The sequence below is a fragment of the Euleptes europaea genome, chromosome 9 (genome assembly GCF_029931775.1).
Source record: "Euleptes europaea isolate rEulEur1 chromosome 9, rEulEur1.hap1, whole genome shotgun sequence".
Classification (NCBI taxonomy): Eukaryota; Metazoa; Chordata; class Lepidosauria; order Squamata; family Sphaerodactylidae; genus Euleptes; species Euleptes europaea.
The window spans coordinates 29,728,427-29,753,242 of record NC_079320.1 but is presented as its reverse complement, the minus strand read 5'-3'; positions in this window follow the sequence as shown (position 1 = coordinate 29,753,242).

Below are 24,816 nucleotides of genomic sequence, written 5' to 3'. Positions count from 1 at the left end.
TAATTAACTCACACAGTTCAGCTGTGAATCTGATATGGGAGGGGTAATTCACTCTCACCCTGGGAGGTGCCATGGATACTGCCTAGTGGTTGGTTGAGAAGGTCAGGAGGATATAGCCAGCATTTTTCTATAAGTATAATTAGAGAAAAGAATCTGTATTTTTTTTTACCTTCCTACCACTCCTTGCTGCTAAGAAGATTATGCTCTGTAAACTAGGACTGTTGAATTAAAAAAAATTCGGTATAATTCGGATTCGGCTGAATTCGGCCCGTTTAGATTCGGGATATGCCGAAGTCCAAACTCCCCCACTTCGGGTCTGTGTAATTCGGCGGGAATTCAAAGTTCGGGAAAAAAATTCGGCCGAATAAAGCCATTAAAAACACAACTGTGCCTTTCCGCGGCTCTGGTGGGGGACATTTTGGGGGGAGAGGTCCCAAACTTTCAGAGGAGCTTCAAAGGACCCTTCTTGCCAGACCCCCCAAGTTTTGTAAAGATTGGGTCAGGGGGGGGCTGAGATATGGGCCGCGAAAGGGGTCCCCCCACCCTTAATGTGCATCTCTGAGCAGAGCTTGCCACCCACGCACAAAGCTCCCAGCCCCGACAAACAGCTGATGAGAGCAAGGGCGGGGCAGGTGCTAAGAACTTTGCAAAGCAACACAACTGCAAAGCAACACCTTTGCAAACATGCAAAGGGCGGGGCAGGTGTGAAGAATTTTGCAAAACAATACAACTGCAAAGCAACACAAGCACGCAATGCAACACCTTTGCAACAGTGCAAAGCAGCACCTGACACCTGGGAGTTTGCAAACCATGGAAAGGGACAGAGGCAGCTAGCTATGCATAATGAGCAGGAGGGGGTGGAATTTCTCCTTTTGCATTGGACTTGGGACCAGGCAGATGCATTCTTTAAGTCACCATTTGAAAACCAGTTTTGAGCAAGCATCAAAATAACCTAACTGATCTTATGAATGAGGGAAAACCTGAAGACATAAAAATGAAGCCCCCCCTCAAACCAGGGAGAGAGAGACTGGAGGGGGAACACACACCCCAGGCAGAACCGGCAAAAGCCCCCTTTGGCTTCCCCCACCCACCCACAGAAACTGCTCCCTCCCCACACACACACAGACTCTGCTTCCCCTCCCCCACACACACACAGAAAAGAAAAATTACAGATTAAAGCCCCCAAAGGGGTCTTACTGTGGCTGTCTTCTGTTCCATCAGGAGGGGCTGGGAGGCTGGGTAATCCAATATGATTCCATTTGTATCCAATATGAGATCCATATGTATGCATCTCTCGAGGGTGATCCATTCATCCCAATAGGGAAAAGGGGAAAGCCCATATCTCGGGGGGCCCTGACCCAATGGTTACAAAACTTGGGTGGTCTCTTAAGAAGCCTTGTCTGAAGCTCCACTGAAAGTTTGGGGTCGGCCCACCCAAAAATGCGCCCCCTGCAGCCACGAAAAGAGAAAAGGGGGGAACCGATATTTCTGCCCCCACTGAACCCATCTTTACAAAACTTGGTGGTCTCTTAAGAAGGATTGTCTGAAGCTATGATAAAAGTTTGGGGGCTGCACCCCCAAAAAAGCGCCCCCTGCAGACACGGAAATGGAAAAGGGGGGAGAGGAAAAAGGGGTGGAGCCCATATCTCGGGACCCCCTGACCCAATGTTTACAAAACTTGGGGGGTCTCTTAAGAAGCCTTGTCTGATGCTCCGCTGAAAGTTTGGGGTCGGCACACCCAAAAATGCGCCCCCTGAAGCCATGGAAAGAAAAAGGGGGGAGCCCATATCTCGAGACCCCCTGACCCAATGTTTACAAAACTTGGGTGGTCTCTTAAGAAGGCTTGTCTGAATATCCCCTGAAAGTTTGGGGTCTGTACCCCAAAAAATGTGCCCCCTGCAGCCACGGAAAGGAGCGAATGTGCACAAGCACTCCCGCACACACACACAAGGATTTCCCTCTCTCTCTCTTTCCCCGGCGGGGCCGCACATCAGCTGATTCCTCCAGTACTCAATCCTGACTGATTGGCTAGAAGAAGACCCAGCTTGGCCACCGATTGGCCGGGTGAGGAGAATGCTGCTTACTGAAGGTTATGCTGCTTACTGACGGCCCCGAATTGGCCGGATTTATTCGTGAACTCCCGAACTCGCTGAATTTGGCTCCCCGGTTGCCCGCCATTTTTGAGTTTGGTTCGTCCCGAACTAAAAACCACCAAATCAAGGGAAATTCGGCTGATTTTCAGTTCGGGCCGAACCGAATCAACAACCCTGCTGGAAACTCTTTGCCTTAAGAAGCAAGTGTGCTGTGTTAAGACTCCAGTAAGATAGCTAATCAGTTTTATTAATTTTTGTGCATTTCAAGGCCCCTGAATCAAATATATGTTCCTAAATTTCTTTCATGAAGCCTTCTTTTGCTTTATAGTGTGTGCTACTCAGGGAGATACTGAGACCAAACCCTGGTAAACTTGGTTACGTTACTGCACCAAGGCGGGACCAGCCTTGACACCCTCCCCCCAAATTGAAACATGTTCGTTTAGGAAAACCCTCTTTTTAGTACCATAATGGCTTACCATAATGGAGGCAGTGAGGAGCACAAAGTGCAAATTGAAACAAAATTCCACATGAGCACCATGCCACAATTTTCTTGGGAACAGATGACTGAACATTTCCCCATAACATAAGAAGACTCACAGTGAAAGAGTCAGAAATATTGGACAATAGTACAACAGTAGACCTCCCACCTCCCTATCCAATCTGAAAGAATAACATTCTTTGGCAAAGGATGTGCTTTGCATGACTAACTGTACGGCGGGGAATGCAAGTGGGGAAAAGTGGATGAGGGACCAAAAAATGATCAGCCTGTGAGTGACAAGCTTATTGTCACTTGGAGAGCAGAGACTTTCCAAATGGAAAGGTGTGGCCACTGGCCAGACAAGAAATCAAACAAAGCCTGCTCCTTAGCTGGGTCTGGTGCCTTCAAATAAAGTTGCAAATGAATTCTCACAAAATCTAGTAGGGGGAAAACTGGCTTTATCTAAAAAATAATCACTGGAAAACTCTTAGCTCAATTATTTTCCAAAATTAAGCCATAAGCACAACCTGTCACCTTGTCTCAAACATGGTAAGCAACACAGCAGTGCGGATAGAGACCAACTTTCAAATATTCAAATGTATTAATATGGTCGACTGACCAATCACGTGCCAACACATCAAAATATCCAGACACAATAGTTTTGCACCGCAGAATCGCAGACTGATCAACTTGCATTCAGTGGACAAAATAAGAGTGGAAGAAAGTGAGCTGTGGCATTTTGCAGGGCACTCGTATAATGGGGAAAAGTGCTGCTCTCACCACTGAATCCACTGAGAATGAAGGTTGTGTGCTCTTGCAACAGTCTCCTTCAATACAGTACCATATAAAGCAGGATGATCATGGGGGGGGGGAAGTCATAATGGATTTCATTTGCCTATAATTAAAAATCCCAGAAGAACAGACCTTTAATTGAGGAAATATGTTTGATAAAGGAAGAGCTACTTGTTTCCCAATGGGGAAATATATAAAATTCCTCACTTCCTTTTGCAGCCAGAGGAAGACACTCAATTAAAAGAGAATTGTGTTTCTGACATGAAAGAGCATATATAATTTAAAGAATTAGTTCTGCTTCCCTCCCTCAGCCCTATTTATGTGAAGGTCAATATGAATAATTTAAAAAATTCTCACCTCTCTAAACAGCAAAAATATTGGGGGTCTAATTCATGTTAAAGTACCCTTGAAAGAAAACATTTGTAATGTCACCTATAACATCAGTCCTAATAGAAGTATATCACAGACAATAAAAGATCATTGAAGCAGGGAAACCTTCGGCCCTTCCCAAAGAAACGAGGATGTATGTCCACATTTTTCTACTCCAAATTGAAGGATTATATTCTCATCTAATTCAGTGCTTTTGTGATCTAACAGAATCATGAAATTGTACACCTGGAAGGAGATGGAAGGCACAGAGAAATGATCTACAATCTCCAGCCACCTCCAAATCAAAGAACAGGAACAGATGATGTGCACCATGTGAGAACTGCCTCAAAGTAAGGAATATATTTTGTAGATTTCCAAAGATCATTTAAGAAACTTTATTTAATACAGACATGACTGAAGTAACATTCAGCCTAAGCTTAAGAACCCTGTGTGTGATTCAGATCCTCAAAAGTAATTCTAATAGAAGTTCTTTGACTAATTTAACTTTGTATTAATTTTACACAACAATATCTCTAAACAGCAAACATCTCAGACCCTGTTCGGTTCCTGGTGAACCCAGACACATCCCTGGTAGGATCATAATATGAAATAATATTTAAGAAGTTGAGGAACTGCTTATAAGGATTGCTTTTGATTTGCTCTAAAGATGTGAAGGTTGGGGGGAGGGGTTAGGAAACATTTTTCCCCCAAGGACTTTTTATATTTCAATTGTTCCAGTGGAAAAATTGAGAAATTTTTGGGACCACTGAAAAAAAATCTTATGACATAATTTTCTTTGATACAAATGAAATACTTTTCATGACAAAGTTGTACTCACTCAAAGAACGCAGAACGTCTGAGGCACGTTTATTTTTAAAAAAATGCTTTTTAAGACAAGGTTTTATTCATTCAAAAGATACAGGATTCAATTTTTCTGATATGGCATTTTTTTTAGTGCCACCACCATATTGTGGAACACTCAAGGAGTCACCTAAAACTCTATGGTTTTTTCAATAGAATTTCCGACAAATCCTAGGGCACCATGCAATTTGGTGAAGTCACTTCTGTATATGCAGCTGGAAGTGATGTCAGGGTATTGTGGGACACCATTTTGCTAAGTCTCTGCTCCACTTTCTCCCATTTAGTACCATTTAGCTTGCTCACAGGTTGTACATGTGTAGAATATTTTTTTTTTAATCCAGATAATAACTTTCAGGGGAAATGACACTTTTTGTAATATAGCCAAATGTTTCAAGCTAGACATGTATTTAATCTGAACTAGATAGTAGGTAATGATGAACTTCATTCACATTAGTAATATCTCCACATTGATTACTCTTTCAGTACCACATCCCAGGTAAGATATGCATTCAGATCCTTAATACTGATTCCAGAAACAACAACTAAATGTGTTGCCTGCTAAATTATACAAAAACAACAACATTCATATGACAGTCTAGATTACCAGAGCAGGTATAGTCAGGAAGAAAATCAAATAAGTTTGTAACAGCTGTCAAAACCACAACTCTCAAAAAATTTCTTTCCAAATACATATAATGGCATCTTCTCTTTTATTGTAAATTTAGACATGATATTTTTAATTGAAGAAATGCCAATTTTATACTCTTCATTTAACTAAAAATCAAGACAAATAATTTTATTAAAACATGGACAATCAATGTGGGGTACAACGCCCAGACTGTGAGCTAACCACAGGCTTTCTCTCTGTAAATGGCACTAGGTAGGTGTAAATAGCAGTAAAAAAAAATCCATGAATGGAAAGAGCATCTAATTGGACATTAGCATGCTGAGCGATGTATTAATCTTGAATCAGTACTTCACTCTTTCAGACAACTGATGACTCTCAAGTTATTCAAGAGGCATCTTTACCTGTCTGTGTTGGTAGCAGCAAATGACATTTATAGGTCTCTACTAAAAAGCTGTCTAGGTCTGAAAGGAAATGACACAGCAGCAACATGACAGGATCTGAAAGATCCTCCAGGACTATCTAATCAATCACAGTATTGTGAGAGGAAAGCAAAAGGCAATCTTTTATTACATCCTGGTAGGCTCAGTTCTAACACCACCAGTATCCCTATAAATCTGATTATAAAGCCATTTTAAATAATGGATTGAAATCAATGCTACACTGGTTTTAAGAGATACGGATTTATGCCAAGGTTTCCCTTTGCTAGCATATACATTGCGTCAGACAGATGGCTGAAAGCAAAAACACAAACCTGAAACAGCCCAACTGGTCAAGCAACTGGTCCAGATATTCATCAAAGGCTTGAACCATGGATAGCTTTGTGCCTGGCCTGCTCATCTGTTTCAAATGTAGAACCAGGCATCACTGGTTATGCCCGACTGCTGACCAGCCAATGTGAGGGTGGGACAATAGGTTTGCCAGGTTTCATCACTGGTGGGAGGTTTTTGGGGCGGAGCCTGAGGAGGGTGGGGTGTGGGGAGGGGAGGGGAGAGACTTCAGTGCCATAGAGTCCTATTGCCAAAGTGGCCATTTTTGCCAGGTAAACTGATCAGCTGGAGATCAGTTGCAATAGCAGGAGATCTCCAGCTAGTACCTGGTGGTTGGCAACCCTACTTAAAAAAAAAGTCATAAATGGGATTCACCCTTCACATGCAGGCATTTGCCAAAACTTGCTGATCCTCTGAGTTGGACCAATGTAGGATTACCAGTTCTTTGTTGGAGGATTAGCTGTTCTTTGTTAGAGGCCTAGTAGGATTTTTAAAAATATATCCTTCAATTTGGGGATTTTTTTCCTTTGCCTGCTGTTCCTTGGGTGTGCTGATGTAAATAGGGCCAATTTTGTGACTTCTTCGGGCCAAAACTAGTGGTGACTAGGGCTGTTGAAAAAAAAAATTCGGTAAAATTCGGATTCAGCAAAATTCAGCCTGTTTTTATTCAGGAAATGCCGAAGTCTGAACTCCACCGATTTGGATCCGTGGAATTTGGCACTAAGTTCGGAGTTCACAAATAAATTTGGCCATTTAAAGCCATTAAAAACACATTCACAGCTTTCTGCGGCTCCGGGGAGGACATGTTTGGAGGTAGAGGTCCCAAACTTTTAGTGTAGCTTGAGGGGACTCTTCTTGCAAGAACCCCAATGTTTTGTAAAGATTGGGTCAGGGGGTCCCTGTTGCGAGAGCTGGCGAATTGTGCCAACGCCCAGGAATAACCACCAGTACCAGTAGAGCTTGTAGAAAATGCAGTTGTTTATTCACAGTGCTATAAACACACTCTTCCACCACTATCTCCCGACACAGACTCACAGAGTCTTATACTTATATACAGATGCCATCTCCAGGCAGCAATTAGTGTTACAGGCTGAGTCACTCTCCAGGTGCAACTCATCACCTTCAGGTTGAGTCACCCTACAGGTGCAACTCAATAACTCAGTCTCAGGCCTTCTAGGGGCTTTCCAGGTTATTACATCAGCTTAGCTTGACACTTAGATCCCCTGAATCTAAAACCACCTGTCATTGCTAATATGAACAGACTTGCATATTCTGTCAGTCCCGAGATATGGGGCCTGGAAGGGGTCCCCCCAAAAAAATTACCAATTGGAATAAAGGCATTAAAAACACATTCGTGGCTTTCCACGGCTCTGGGGGGAGCATTTTTGGAGGTAAATTCCAAACTTTCAGTGTGGCTTGAGGGGACCCTTCTTGCAAGAACCCCCAAGTTTTGTAAAGATTGGGTCAGGGGGTCCCAAGATATGGGGCCCAGAAGGGGTCCCCCCCAAAATCGCCAATTGGAATAAAGCCATTAAAAACACATTCACGGCTTTCCACGGCTCTGGGGGGGGGCATTTTTGGAGGTAGAGGTCCCAAACATTCAGTGTAGCTTGAGGGGACTCTTCTTGCAAGAACCCAAAGTTTTGAAAGGATTTGGTCAGGGGGTCTTGAGGTATGGGGCCCAGAAGGGGTCCCCCCCCCAAATTCGCCAATTGGAATAAAGGCATTAAAACACATTCGTGGCTTTCCACTGCTCCGGGGGGGGGCATTTTTGGAGGTAGAGGTACCAAACTTTCAGTGTAGCTTGAGGGGACCCTTCTTGCAAGAACCCCCAAGTTTTATAATGATTGGGTTGGGGGTCCCGAGATATGGGGCCCGGAAGGGGTCCCCCCCAATCTGCCCATTGGAATAAAGCCATTAAAAACACCATTCGCAGCTTTCCACTCGCAAAGAGCCCCCCCAAGACAGGTAACCCCCCCAAATCATGCTCCACAGAGTCAATCAAGCCCCCCCCAGCAGAACAGCCCCCCCGAACCAGAAGACACAAATTCCAAACGAAGGAGAAGAACGGGCCAGACAGAGATTCACTGACATGGGATGTACTAAAACGAATGACAGGCTAGCCCATTATAAACAACAGGAGCAGCTTCACAGCCCATTAGAAACAATAGGAGCCAGCCAGAGAGACTCTGTTAACCCACAGTTAACTCCAGACGAAGTTGCCAACCGGTGAAAACAGCAGAAAGCAGTCCCACACAGAGGCAATCGAGCCCACCCCCCAGCAGAACTGTTAAACCAACCCCCTTTGGCTTCCCCCCTCACACACACACACACACACACAGAGAGAGAGAGAGAATCTCCCCCCCTACATACACACACATAGGGAAAAAGTTATAGAGAGAAGTCACAAAATGGGTATTACTGTGGATGTCTTCTTCTCTTCCATCAGGAGCAGGGACTGGGAGTCAGGACCCAGGAGTAATCCAATATGATTCTAGCAGACTCACACACACAGAGTCAGACTCTCTCTGGCCATTTATGCACGGGAGATTTTGCCTTGGATTTGCCGCTCTCTAGATGCACATTAAGCATCGCCTGCTCCCAATCATTCCAATGGGTGGATGGGGGGGACCGCATAACTAGGGGGGCCCTGACCCAACCTTCATAAAACTTGGGGGTTCTTGCAAGTAGGGTCCCTCCAAGCTACCCCGAAGGTTTGGGACCTCTACCTCCAAAAATGCCCCCCCCCGGAGCCGTAGAAAGCCGCGAATGTGTTTTTAATGCCTTTATTCCAATTGGCGATTTTGGGGTGGACCCCTTCTGGGCCCCATATCTTGGGACCCCATGACCCAATCTTTACAAAACTTGGGGGTTCTTGTAAGAAGGGTCCCCTCAAGTTACACTGAGATTTTGGGACCTCTACCTCCAAAAATGCCCTCCCCGGAGCCACGAAAAGCTGTGAACGTGCACACGCACCCCCCCATGGGGATCTCTCACACAAACAGACACACACACTCTCTCTCCCCAGGCCGTGCAGCGGCCGGGCTCACACACTCATCCATGACTGATTGGCCAGAAGAAGACCCAGCTTGGCCACCGATTGGCTGCGGGAGAATGCTGCTTTGGGGGGACCGAACTTGTAAAAATTTATCCAGCATCCGCCCGAACTCGCCAAGTTCGGTTCATCGTTTTCCCGCCTTTTTTGACTTTGGTTCTATCCAAAGTAGAAACCGCCGAATCAGGTAAAAATCCGGCTGTTTTTCTTGTCGAATGGAACTGAATCGACTGCCCTAGTGGTGACAGGGAAAATAAGCAACCTGTACTAATTATTTTATTTAAAAACCTTTCTATGCCATATTTCAGCAATCTTCGTTATCCCTTATCTGACAAAGAGATCTTTGATTCTCTAAAGCTTATACCCAGAAAAATCTTGGTGGTCTTTAATAGGGTTGCCAACCTCCAGGTACCAGCTGGAGATCCCCTGCTATTACAACTGATCTTCAGCTGATAGAGATCAGTTCACCTGGAGGAAATGGCTGCTTTGGCAATTGGGCTCCATGGCATTGAAGTCCCTCCCCTCCCCCAACCTCACCTCCCTCAGGCCCCACCCCAAAAATCTCCAGGTTTCCCAACCCGGAGCTGGCAACACTAGTCTTTAAGGAGCTACTGGGCTTGAATCTAGCTCTTCTTAAAACTGTATCTCCATGTTTACAAAAGCTTCACAGGTTGCATTTCTGCCTGCTGAGTAGATCCTAAAGGTATGAAAGCCCCGGCCCAACAAAGATGGTAACACTAGTAAATTACTTTATTACCCAAAGAAGAGAATCTCTGTAACCTGATACATGAGATTGCTCTTGTCATCTTAATTAATCTCCCACCATGTTCTTGTAAATCAATCCATATCACAAATAATTGATTGGGGACTAAAGTAGGAATGAGCACTTCAGGCAGTTGCTTAAAGGGAATTAATTGTTAATTAAGTTGGCTTTCTTTGGATTTTCATCTTTAGGGAAAATCAGCTGCTGCTAAGCATTTATGATAACTTCAGCTGCTTGAGTATTAGGGAAAGCTTTTATAAGATATTTTAGGCACTTGGCATGTTAAGTAGGTCAGGAAAAGAATATTTTAAATAATGACTGAAACAAAAATGCATATTGACTTTAAAAGGATGTAGCATGCTATGGTTCCTTATTAATATAAAGTCACATTAGAAAGTAGAAGTGGTTCAAATATTCAAATGCCTGCTTTTATTTCATGTTGTCTCCCTTGTGAGGGGAATTGTGGAGAAGCAACTGTATTAACAGGAACAAGTATGGCAGCCTGGAGATCATTTTCTTGACCGTGGCATGACAGAAATGACTGCTTTTTGCTACAGGTCAGGATATTGTTCTCTGCAGCCCAATTCTGTATGTGATTACACAAAACCCTACAGGAGAGACACTGCCTTCTGCCTTGGCTTACCATTATGTGGGTGATCTCAAACTTGAGGTCTTAGTGATTCTGAGGTTGGCCAAAAGTCAAGGATGGGCCTGTGAAGACAGAAGAACCATTTTGTTCTTGACATCAGTATTACTCTCTATTTTGTGTGCTTAAGTTTAGCTTTAGCAGTTTTGCAGAGGCCGAGCCATCACTTTGTGCTAACAAGCAACACCTACAGCTTGTTACCCTCAGATAGAACCATCAAGGACACCAGCACATACCCCCTTAATTAATAGAGTCAGCACATATGTGGGAAGATGGGAGAGGGATGAAGTCACTCTTTTCTCCTGAGAACACTATTCCATAGGGTTGCCAGGTCCCTCTTCACCACCGGTGGGAGGTTTTTGGGATGGAGCCTGAGAAGGGCAGGGTTTCAATATCATATAGTCCAATGGCCAAAGTGGCCATTTTCTCCAGGTGAACTGATCTGTATTGGCTGGAGATCTGTATTGGCTGGAGATCAGTTATAATAGCAGGAGATCTCCAGCTAGTACCTGGAGGTTGCAAACCCTATTGGGAATGGAGGCTTCTGGCTGTGCTCCTGCACAGGGCTCAGTGTCATCACTTTATAGAATGGTGCAATGGGCAGGAGTTGGACTTGCATATGACTCTCATGGAATACTTTTTCCTCAGCCCTTGCTACTAAATTATAAATGAAATAATGCTTCAAATACTTGCTTACATTCTTATCAAAATGATGAGAAAGTCCATTTCCTTTTGCTAGAATACTAGCCTTCCTGGCGGCATTGGGGCCACTAACGCCAGCGTAAGTATCCTAGACACTGGCATGGAGGGCCCCAACACAGGCGCATCACCTTCCTGGCCTCCTTAGGGCTTTCGCCCTTCAAGCTCAGGAATGCTCTGTAATTGTTTTATACACATACATGCCATTAAGATTGCATATAAAATCCATATACCATGTGTAGAAAACAGAAACGAACCTTCAATACCAACACAAAAGCAGAAAATCAAAACTATCGGCAAAGAAGATGAATATTATATGTACCCATCTGGGAAAAATTGCTGATCCCTAGTTAACAGCTTGATTCTGTTGTGCTGTAAATTATTCCTGATCATGCTTATGTGCAAGAAAGTCCAACTGAATGAGGTACCAGCATGGATGTTGCCTGATCAAACAGGTGCTATGTTTTGCATCACTGCATCTGTGCAACAGGAAAAGCTGAATCTGTTGGATTTCATTCTGTCATACAGCTGATAACGATGCAGGAGTCTTGCCAGAGAAAAGGTGGGAAACTAAAGATTTAATTAGCACTAAATGATTCTGGATGTACACAAGTCACAAAGCATTAAGAAAGTGGAGAATTAAATTGTGTAGTCTTACCCTCTGGCACACCTAATGTTGTTAGAAAGCAGCCTTTAGTTGAAGGAAATGTGCTCTGGCAAGACAATGCATTAATTAACAGACCCTAGCCAATGTGTAATGATAAATCCGATTACATGATACAAGGAAGCAGAACTGTTTCCACTAAATTATTTCCAAATAAAGACAGAGTACAAACACCACCATAAGCTGTGTTCTTCTTAAGGTCTTTAAGACACACACTTCCATTGCCATTATTATTCACTTTTAACTGAATGCATGAAGGTGGGACAAAAGGTTTTTTTTAATCTTGCACCAAACTGTCAAGCTGTCATTCATTAAATTGGCAAGGGTATGATTGTTGTTTGCAAACTGGACTTCTCTAACTTCTAAGAGCAAATGTGCTTCAATTGATAATGGCAAACAGTTCCCTGAATGGCTTAAGCCATGGCTGTCAGTTACTAATCGTGGAGAATGAACCTGCTATTTTCTAACTGGCAAGATATTAGAAGGATTATTGCAGCTAGTAAGGCTGGCATTAATTACAGGTGAAGAATGGTATGAAATTTATGTATAATCTCTTGTCTACCTAACTAGGAGCAGGGATTTGGAATTTGTCAGGGGATCAAACTGTTGTCAGTGCTGTCCTATTCCGCATTTGGCATCTTGGCTCCCAGCTTTCTCGCTCCAAGTCAGGTGGAAGAGATGAAGTCATGGCTTCAGAGCTCAACAGGCAGGTATTAACTTCTATTCCAACTCCAGGAATGAATGTAAGAAATACATTACACAATGTGGCTCACTGGAAAATCCTTCTCCTTTGAAATGAATCCCATCCTGACCCCCAACTGCAGTTGACAAGGCTGTAGAATTCTTACTACCAGTTCACGTAAGTTCATTACTTTAAATATATGGGGGGAAATGTGATTGCCAGTTGAGGTTAAGCAGTGTGGTCAACAAAGCCACCTTGATCAAGCCAGCCAAAAAGGTGCTAAGAGGAGCTAACACGTTCTGACAAGGGGTGAAAGCTTCTAAAAGTTTCTTTTTAAAAAGGTTTTTGCAAGTGTCACTTAGAATTTTTTTTAAAAAATTCCCTCATTAGTAAATCAAATGAAAGTGCTATATTGGGCACTCAGGAAAAAACACCTGAGTGTTTCATTTTGTACTATACATCAGTATCCAAAAGTGACATATTGGGGACAAAGGGCCCAGTGGAGATTAGAAACATTGCAGCTGCAGAGGTAAGCAAGAAGCAAGATCCTCAAAAAGTCTCAGTGGATTGGACTAAAAATCCAGCTGTTCCAGCTGTGGCCAATCAGATGCTTCTTGGAAGCCCACAGACATCAAGGCATCATCTCTTCCTTTGGTTTGTTCTCAGGATTGTTGTGTTCAGAAGATTCTGGAGAACATTTGCCCACACTTTGTAACCAACATTTGTACCAACGTTTGTACCTACTACTACCTACTAGCACTGTGGAAGGGAAGCAGTGTCAGAAGCTGCTGCAATTTATAATCAGTTTGAGTTCATTTAACACCATCAGCAACAACTGGTATTTCAGAGGCACTTTGTTTAAAGAAGGCATTCATCTCTCTTTGCCTCAGAAATAATCTCACACTAGCAAGATATCAGTCCTCAACAAATATCTTGGCCAATGCTTAGAGACATTTTAAGAGTTCCGCCATTATCAGAGTGATACTGTGCACCTACTTATCAACTGCTTCATAATTATGAATTGCTCTGATGGCCATTACTGATGAAAAGTGCTATAGTTGTACTATTAAATAAATAAATAAATAAGCATGACAATTAGCTGTCATGGCTGATAGCTGTTGATATATCTATCCTCAATGAATTGGTCTATTTTTAAAAAGCCATCTAAGCTAATAGCTATATCATATCTTGTAATGGCAAGATTTATAAATTCATTATGTGGTATGCAGACTCTGGCAAGAAGGCTTCCAGTTCTAGAAATTTTTATTGCCATCAGTTCAGGTGACATCCCATAATACACACAAATTATTCAGCAGCCTGTCCTTCCCTGTCTGGGACTCCATTAAGAAAGAAGGCACTTCTTGATAAAATATTAGAGTGTATTAAGAATACGAAACATTCGCTCTACATGCTATTCCTAGAAACCAAGCATCCCTAGTCCATTTGTTTTCACACTTTGGTTTTTCAGCTTGACTGACAAAGAAAATTCCTCTCCCTTTTCAGAAGCACATTGGTCCACTAATGTCTCCAGCTAGACGTAGTTTAACCTTAATTAAAATAAGAATTTTAGGGATTAAAAAAATCATTATTGAGACATCCAGAATGATTTTTGCTGAAAGAGGAATATTTATTTAGGCTTTACAGAAGTGCAAGTTAGAGCCTCATTAGTAATTAATTATGCTGAGCACAGTATATAAATAAAGCTGTTATGGCATTAAAAAAGCCTTGGTGCATTACAGAACAACATAAAATGTTTACAGTTCACGGCAGGTAAGGTACAATGTCTTACTCAAGTTATTAATAGTATATTTAACAGGCAAATTACTTGCTTTGCAGGTAAATGTTTGACTGCAAGTCTAAAACTTGCTATTTTCAAGACAATAAGTGATCTTTAAAAAGAAGTGAGAGGGAGGGGCTGTGAGGGGGAGGGGCCGTGGCCCAGTGGTAGAGCATCTGCTTGGTGTGCAGAAGGTCCCAGGTTCAATCCCTGGCATCTCCAATTAAAGGGACTAGGCAAGTAGGTGATGTGAAACACCTCCGCCTGAGACCCTGGAGATCCGCTGCCAGTCTAAGTAGACAATACTGACTTGATGGACCAAGGGTCTGATTCAGTATAATGCAGCTTCATGTATGTGTGTTCAAGATCAGAATCTGGAAGGGGCAGAAGGCAGTGTAGGGGTTCTGCAACAAGAAGAAGGAACTGGTAGAAAACTTCCTTCCCCACATGTTGTCTAAGGTTCCCTAATCATCAGGACTAGCTTTTTAAGAGGTATGGAGCTGCTCTGGAAAAAGGGGTGGTTGCAAAAACAATCACTTCATTGGACTTGCTCCATTTGTGGAAGGACAGAATCCAATCCATAGTAAAGAGGAGTGTATCATTGCAGTAACAATGCACAGTAATACCACTGTGGAAGTACGCTGTAAGAAATGCAGTAACCTGAATAAGGCAACCTTCTGTCGGTTATATATTTTGAATGTAGACACATTTATGACTCCCAATACCCTATAAAGGGAGGTGGTCTATCTTACTCCCAAAGAGTTTGGCAACTGTATCAAAAAGCCAGTCCCAGATCCAGGGTTTCTGACCCATTTCCATGCATTCCACAAGGGGTTCTGGTGTCCTAATGAGAAACTGAAATGGGACGTTGGCTCGGTAAAGCAGTCAAAGAAGGTCATTGAAAAAGAAAATGGAAGCAGCACATAAGTGTTTGCTTTTCCAGACTCCCACCCTCAGCACTAGTGGTGGGGTCACTGTGAGCACTCAAGTCCTAGTGACCACCAAGAAGGTCTATTCTGTCCAGGCAAGGCATTCAATGTTCCTTCTCAGAACTCTACTGCACCGAACTTCCATGTGGGGGGTTTGATGGAATTCTGATCGCCAGGGCTTAGTGATTCATCGTCTAAATAACCCCCACTGGACAGGGGTGGTTGCGGGGGGGGGGGGGGGTAGTCCTGTCCCTAGGAGGAGTGGTCTGGCCACCCACTCCTACATCCTATTCTTGGTAAGAAAATAGATTTTAAAAAATTAGAAAACACAAACCTCTTTTGGAATTTGAGTGTTATCATTCAGACAGACAGCTACAGCTGTCAAGTAGACTGTCATAACAGTTCATCTCCCCCCTCCCAAAGGCTACTCATGGAGATTACTAGTGGGGAAAATGTTAACTGTAATTACTCATATCAATTTTGTGTTCGTATATTCATTGATCTTTGAGAATGTTTATGTACTTTTAAAGTATTTGCCTGTATCCTTAAAGCTAATTGATGTTCTATGAAAACGGACCCTTCATGCCTTTACTGTTTGTTGCTGTATTACAACACTAGAGAGATAAATGCCCACCTCCTGTAATCCAATGGATTGAGGAATTTATAAATTTATCAACATTTGAATGTACAGTATATAGACAAGAGTTGTGCATGGACATATTTTTAGATACTTGGAAACCTTTTATAGATGCTTATATGTAGACGCCACCGTTGTTGTTAAATTTTGTTTATTGTTGTTTCTTTTCTATTTGGGGATTGTGTTATTAAAATAAATGTTTTTTAACTGTATCAAAAATACTTTAAATTGAAAATAAAATGGTAAAAAGTTGCATTGTTTCTGCAAGGACAGGAAACATAGTAGACTTTTAACTTCACTTCTAATAAGATCTCAATTGCCGTTAGTGCTGATCAGAAACCACAAGAGTGTTCAAATATATTTAAAAATACCAAAATTGATATCCAGTGCATTTGTTCAGCAGTTACAAACTTTAGTGCCTGATTTTGGTAATGTGACAAAAGTAGAGGTTTAATGTCTCTGTGCAGATTGTGTGAACCTGAATGTTTTCCCCTTGATGGAACACATTTTTACCTCACAACTTTTGTCAAAATAAATAGAAAGGTAGTGAGAGAGAGAAAGCTGTATTCTGTTTTCCTGTTCAGAAGTTCATCATGTATGTTTAATTATTGAAGAATGGAGTAAATGGTCTTACTCTTAGCAATTGTTAGCAGGTAAAGAAGTTTTCATTCACATTTTTTCCAGTCTAGTATATATAAGACTTCCTCATAGTTTTCAGTATTTTACCACTTGTTCTATCTCATGTGCCTGAGGGGCATCTTTACACACTGGAAGTAAAATTATATGTGCAACTCACCACTTAGGAATCTGTTTGAGTTGGCTTAATGTGAGGTGTTACCTAATTTTATCCATGTTCTGTGTTCCTACTGGGTCTCTCTTGAGGTCATATGTGCTGTGCAGATTATTTTCTACAGGCTGAATTTCCAGGGAAGAATCACTTCTTATTACTGGGCAACCCCTGTGTTATAGAATAATATGATGTACCAATCAAGACATTATGGTGGCTAAGCTTTACATTCCTATCTCATGTTATGAAGTAATTTATTTTTGTAGCTATTTCTGTTGGATGCTTTGGAGAATTTGCTATGACAATTTCGAGAATTTGCTATGACAATTTATGCAGAGGCTTTAAATGGAAAAGCCTACATTCGATATTTCTTTCTTCAGTTCCTCAACAGAAAAACTGTTTAATTTCTTAGGTGGTACCAATTAATGCACATTTTTGTACTATTTTAATGTAGGCTGCTGCTGTTGAAAGAAAGTTCTCTAGATTAACATTAATGGAAATAGTTAAGGATAGGCATGAAGTAAGTGATTTCTTTTATCAAGTGATGTTACAAATCTTATCTTCATTAAGAAAAGCAATCTACAAAAATAGAAAACCTTTCTAAAGCCATAAATCAAAGCATTTCTCTTTTGCCTTGTCCATGAAATAATTTATTCATAACACAGAAAAGATGAATTTGGGCTATTCTCTGTCAATGGATTTCAAAAATTAATGTTCATTTCCAAGCAAAGGTAGACAGAACAATGACTGGAAAATGAAAATACTTGCATAAGAGCCTGGTAGATCAAAAGAAAATTTTCCATTTTAAATTGCTAATTTGACCACACACCCTTGGTGCAACATCTTATTTGCTATTCAGCAGGGATAAATTGAAGCACAAACATGCACTTTTAGAAGGATATAGTATCTCTTGCAATCTATTTATTCTTCAATCATATAAAATAATACAGATATGTACTGGAGCCAGGTTCAAAATGAAGGAGAACATCAGCAATTAGCAGCTCCTGCAATGCCATTTATATTTTTGTTATATTCGCAGTCTATTTATTTAGTTATTTATTTAAAACATTTCTATGCCACCTTTCTACCCAAGTAGGGTCCCCAAGGTGGTGAACACAAAATTTGAAAACATTCACCCACTAGAAGATAGAGTACTGTGCCAAACCTCCATCCCACCAGTAGTGTGTGTGTGTGAGAGAGAGAGAGTGAGAGAGTGAGAGTGATCTTTTATGCATTGGAGTTTTACATGAGGTTTGGGGCTCTCTTGATCCACACTTTTTGGTTCCGAATCCTAAAAATGCTATGCATGCTGTTGTTTGCCCTGGAGAAAGTCCTGGAGTTTCCAGATTACTGCAGCAGAAAGCTGGTCTGGAAGCATTTGAGTCCCTGCCCCTTGAAAATGCTGCTTTGTAATTAGCTGTGGTGCTTACTGTGGGAACCCCCCCCCCCAGTTCCCCTCTTCCATGCTTTGGCTTATGCATGGAAATGGGTACAATTTCACCCAGGCTGATCAAATCTCAGGGGAGATCAAACAATCATGTTACAACAGATTCGGGAAGACCCGAATATTATGCGGGCTGGGCGCAAGATCATCTCTAAGGGATGGAAAACTCAAGCATAACCCCAATAAAAAAACTGAGTCAGACTAGTGGAGAAAGTAAGTCAAAGTGCCCATGCATAAAAGACCAGAGAGAGAGAGAGGTTTTCTTGGTGGTCACCCATGCAGTTGCTGGCTAGCTTCATACATGGAACTTCAAACCTGTCTGTTCCTATACTATTGCAGTTTCCTCTGGGAAGATACTAGTGTGGATCCAGCATTTTTTAAAAACCCAATTTTATCCAATTCCCTCTATACTACTTGTCCCCCATGGCTTTTGTATAGGAAGGTTCCATGATTCTCTGCTTAGCCTTTTTTGGTTTTCAAAGAGGACTTCTCCTTCCCTTTATACCAGCAGAAAATCTAGTTGGATCCAACACATTTCTTTAAAATTACTCCTGTGTGAAAATAGTGGAATTTTCTGGATCTGGGAGAAACTTCCTTTTCAAATTACAACATTAGTATATCCATTAGAAGATGAAACTCTAGCAAACAGTTATTCCAGAGTTAAATGAGACACCTTCCTGTGTTGTTCACACAAATGCCCTTTAAGATCCTTACACAATGAACCTAAAAATATTACATGGAAGCACCATTGGTTTCAGGAGAATTTGTTGCCAACCAAATGTGCTTTGGACTAGGGTTGTGAATATCACTAAACCCGAACCAAAAATAAACCCGAAATTGGCCATTTTGGTAAATTCTGGGCTTCAGGTTTACCCAACACCAAAACCTGGGGGTCTGCCTGAAGCCAAAAAGGCAATTCCTGAAAAAGCCGAATAGACATTCAACTTTTTGGGGTTCAGCTATTTGCCTTTGCTCAGAGGTACAGATCTGTGCTTTCTCCCCTTTCTCTTTCTTTTTTTTTTTGACTGGTTTTGTTGGGGCCCTTTTGAGGTTGGGATCATGTAATCAGAGTAAACTTGGTCTGACCAACCTTTTAGCGGGTTGATCTAGATCAAGCATAAGGGTTTTTTAAAAGATGGGGCTCATTAGGTCCCGTCCGGAGGGACATAGCCTCCAACTCAAAAGAACTGGCTCAACAGCTGCTGACCACCAGGCTTCTGAAGGAGACTCCCTCACCCACATGGATGAGCAATCTCCTTCAGACAGCCCCCGTGGTCAAGACTTTGTCTGGCTTCAGTATCACCCCCCCCCCAAAAAAAAAAAACCTGCTCTGAAACTGAAGGTCACCCTGAGCAGGCTTTGTTACCCCACACCATGGCCATCCCTCAAAATCAGATTTTTGATTACCATAATAAAGGACTGTTCACAGGATGTCATTTGCCACCAAAAGAAATGTTTTCTGTGCCTTATTTTTCTTGCATTTAAGCCTTTTCCCTCAGTTTGGAAGCTAATTTGCATGGACATCAAGCTATGTGCCCCAGATCCAAAGGGTGCCCCCAGACTCTGAGGTGTCAGCCTGTCAATCAGCTTTTTCCACCAGTCCTTGGCAACGCTGAACTTCTAAACTTAAAAACTGATGGGCAGCTCAGCTCACAAATGCCTGGAGGAGGATAAAATTGGACCCCCTGTCCCAAACTTCACCAAACTTTGGTGATCAGCTAAGGAGAGTCTCTTGCAGCCACGATGCAAATTTGGTGACTCTAACTCCAAAAATGTCCCACAGGAGTTTCAGGAAAAATTCCCCATAGACAATAATGGGCCGGAATTTTTCAGTAAACTCAAAAATAAGCTGAATACTGAAATTTACCGGTATGGCTATGCAGCTTATTCTGGGTTTACCAAAAAGAAATTGGTTACAATAAACCCAAACCTGAAATTTACCGAAAAGTTTTGTTGTTGCACAACCCTACTTTGGACTGACTTCATTCTCAGACTACAAAGCAAACATGTATGTTCAATTTCCTGTACTGCCCATGAAAGGAATCAGTTTGTGTCCATGAATTTACAATATGATATAACTTGAAAGAATCCCACTTTCCAAGTGAGCAGATGTTGTTATTTTAAATTTGTTATTTAGAGCCAGTGTGGTGTAGTGGTTAAAGTGTTGGACTAGGATCTGGGAAAGCAAGGTTCGAATCCCCACTCTGACATGGAAGCTTGCTGGGTGCCAGTCGCATACTCTCAGCCTAACTTACTTCACAGGGTTGTTGTGAGAATAAAACAGAGGAGTGGAGAATAATGTAAGCCACTTTAGGTCCCCATTAGGAAAAAAGAAGGGATATAAATACATTAGATAAATAATAATAAATAACAGATAAAATTGTTTCATCTATTTAAAATGTTACTATGTTATTGGACTGAATAATATCCTGGGGAAATGAATTCTATATCTTGATTTGACACTGTGTGAAATAACCCTTCCATTTACCTGTATATTTTTTTCCCGCTTACAAGCTTTCCCCACAAATCTTTTTTTTGAAGGGGGAGGGAACAAAACTGAAAATCCACCTGGAATGAAAAGTAGGGTTGTGCAAAAAATGTTGTTTTCTTCTTTTGCATGGCACTTCTTCTTTTCTTTCTTTCTTCTTTTTTTTAAAAATAGTACTAGATCAAGGTATATCCTCACATGTCACATGAAAAACAAGCTTATAAAGAAAATTTTGTAGGAGGATGAAAGATTGGAGCTAGTTAGTTTGGTCGTGGTAGCATATTTCTCCCACTCTTTCACCCTAGAACAATTTCCGCATACACCTTCAAGTGAGAACAGTTTGCTACGAGAGTCAGTTAATTTTACAATTCAGTTTGAAGAGTTTCAGAGGGAATTAGTAGAAAGTATACCCCTTATTTTTTCTTCTTTGAATCCCAATGTCATGAACAATTCCATATGTCTGGGAAAAAGTTATATAAATTTATGAAGGGCGTCTTGTGATCTCTCTACCATGATGCTTCATTTATTACTGTATTTGATTCAACATTATGTTCAAATCTGCTCACACAAGGGCAAAAACAGCGGATCTGTTTTTTTAGTCCAACCATTTCACTGTTGTTTTGAACCAGATAGATAGTAAGTAGCCTGTGCCATGAGTCACAATGGGAAAAGCAGATAGAAATGAAGTTAGCAAATAAAAATAAATACCTTGCAAATGGAGATCGTGACTAGGACTGATAACTGACATACCAAATAATTAAATGTTGGCAAGTACATGCAAACAAGAGCCGGTGTCATATTGTGTGGCTGTGCTGATGTAATAAGAGTCATCGGGTAATACATTGGGAGACAAAGCTGAAGCTATGGCAAAAGGCAAAAAGAAGCAGATGTCACACAGTTGATCATATGGTGGCAGTGCTTAAAAATGAATAGATGCTTTGAATGTTTGAGAGTGCTTTCACACAGGCTCAATAATGCACTTTCAATAAACTTTAAGGATTGTTTGCAAGTGGATTCTGCTATTTCACACAGTATAATCCAGCTGCAAAGTGCATTGAAAGTAGATTGAAAGTGTATCATTCGGCATGCGTGAAAGTGCCCAGAAGGAGATTAAGGCTGAGGCAGAGTTTTGCCCAACTGGAGTTCAGGCTAGAGCCATGGCATGTGAGTGAGGTAGAAGTGTTTCCAGAAAGGATGCAGGACCCACTAAATATCAGGTAAATTGCAGATTATAATCTCTGTCATGATGACAGATAGCTTCTGTTATGATAGTGCTGTGGAGCTGAGATTTGAAGGGCAGGAAGCAGATAATCATCATCAGATGGTTCATAAAGCTAGCAGCTGAGGAGCCAGGCAAAGCATCAGTCGTATAAGCCTGACCTTGTTGAATGCCATTAAAGCTGTGCTATTGACCTCTATGTTCTTTGCATTCCTAACAGCAAGTTCAAAACACTTTCAGCAATTTAATTATTTCGTAGACTGACAGTAAGTACATTTTATATGAATGGCAAGAATATTTTTCTTTGGCATAGATGGATAAAACTTGCCAAGAGTATAACTTTCCAAGGACAGTGAAAATCAAGGCAGTTTGTGGATAAAAAAGAAAGAAAAAAGAAAGAAAGAAAAACAGCAGTCGCTGTGTCATTACTCAGATGACAAGATGGGATGATAAAGCTTGTTAAATTCTATAAAAACCTAAGTGGAGCTGTTCAGATAGTAACAAAAGTACATAATCTGCAATTAAGAGAAATGTAGGAGGATGAGTGATGTACTCATAACATAAAAAGCAAAGAAAATAAGGAAGGTGTGTGACACACAGCCGAAAGGTTATTTATAGACCACATGTGTAAACACATATGAACATAAGAACATCAGAAAAGCCATGCTGGATCAGACCAAGGCCCATCAAGTCCAGCAGTCCATTCGCCCAGTGGCCAACCAGGTACCTCTGGGAAGCCCACAAACAAGACTACTGTAGCACCATTATCCTGCCTGTGTTCCACAGCACCAAATATTATTAATAGGAATGCTCTTCTGATACTAGAGAGAATAGGTATGCATTATGACTAGTATTCATTTTGACTAGTAGCCATGGATAGCCCTATCCTCCATGAACATGTCCACTCCCCTCTTAAAGCCTTCCAAGTTGGCAGCCATCACCACAACCTGGGCCAGGGAGTTCCACAATTTAATTATGCATTGTGTGAAGAAATACTTCCTTTTATCTGTTTTGAATCTCTCACCCTCCAGCTTCAGCAGATGACCTCACGTTCTAGTATTATGAGAGAGAAAAGCTTCTCTCTGTCTGCTCTCTCCATAGCATGCATAATTTTATAGACCTCTATCATATCTCATAAGAACATAGAACATAAGAAAGGCCCTGCTGGATCAGACCAAGGCCCATCAAGTCCAGCAGTCTGTTCCCACCGTGGCCAACCAGGTGCCTCTACGAAGCCACAAACAAACATCTCCCCTTAACTCACAGTTCACCTGCCTATAATATAGTGGGTTTGTTTTCGTTTTTCAATTGCTACTCTCTTTACTTATGCTTATACATTTTTCTGCACACACACACATCACATATGCACACACATCAAGAAAAGAAATGACATAGTAAGAAAGAAGGATAGCTAATAACTTTTAATACATAGTAAAACCATGTGCTGAAGTGATGGTTTACATAATTTATTTATAGCAGGTTTGCTGCACAGGTTTTTTATATTAAACTAGGTACATGTTTGGCTATGGATGTACACAATTTTTACTTTTATGATGGTTTATGCAATTTTTTTAATGTTCATTGTTGATTGTATTTCATATAAGCGTCGGCTTAAGATTGTGTTTTATTTATGTGCTGGTCTATGAAAGTAACAATAAAACTGTTCAACATATGCACACGTATGTATCTGGCTTCAACAGTCAGAGGTCTATACAGGTCAGTATTGTCTACTCTGACTGGCAGCAGCTCTCCAGGATCTCAGACAGAAGGACGTTCATAACACCTGTGACCTCATCCCTCTAACTGGAGATGCCAGGGAATAAATCTGAGACCTGCCTATTTCAAAACGAATAGAATGTTTTCCACATCAATGCACACTGCACCCTATCACTGTTATTTGGAGGGCTCTAATCTTCTCACAGAATCTCTTGCAGAGTAGCTAGTTTTTACAATCAGTTAATCAAATCTGTAAATTATTGACCTGTTTTTGCTTTTCAGTGTGGCACATTGTTCTCTCTACCAACTACCCTCACATCTCAAAAAAAAGAAAAGAAAAATAAATCAAACAAGTCAACACAAAACAACAACAAAAACCTGAAACCTTTATCTGAGATCCTTTTGGCATGTATTTCTTAGGAAGCCTGAAATATAATCAAATCTACTCGGAAATAAGTCCCAATGGGGCTTACTATCAGGAAAGTGTATTTAGGATCACATCCTTAGATTCTAAAGGATTTCACTACATAGCTGACTGTTTGGCTTTATAATTCTCATTGGGTTTAATGATAATTCTTGTTCTCATCACTGGTAATTTATCTGGTTCTCCCTGCCTAAATTGTAGTGAACTCCCCCTCCCATTTATATTACAAATATTGGATCCAGCCAGTTTTTTTCACTAAGGAAAAGGGAAGGCTATACTGAGAAACATGGGACCTGTGTGAGCAAAAACTGTGAGATGGAGCTGTAGTAAGGTGGGGAATTTGCTTGAAAATGAGCAGTCTGGAACCAGCCCTGTATTTTACAAAACGTGTTAATTCTTAATCAATTTCTCCATACACTGATGTTCCCAATGTCAGCTAATAATGCACCCACAACTATGATCCCATATTTTCAGAATGACAACCACTGCCTGCTTCCACACTCATGCAATTGATAACACTAGAAGTTTATATAAGTAAAGAATTCTTAGTCATTTATATGCTCAAGATTACATTAACACTCTTTCAATGGCTTAACTATTCTGCTTATGTATTGAGGGATAACTCATTTGCATGAAGGAATCTTTAATGTGGGCTTCATAATGACAGTGGCAACACATTGGTCTTCTAAAACCACATTTTCCACAACTCCTGGTATTAGAAGTTGATCGCTGTAGGCCATAAAGGCTGTAAATGCAATCATTTTTAAAATTTCCATTTAGATGAAGCCCATAACTTCTCGCACAAACTTAAAAAAATATTTATAACTGATAATATATTTATTTCCAGTCAGACTTCTGAGAGTTTTGCTTTCTTGGCACAGTAAATATCACAGAGTCT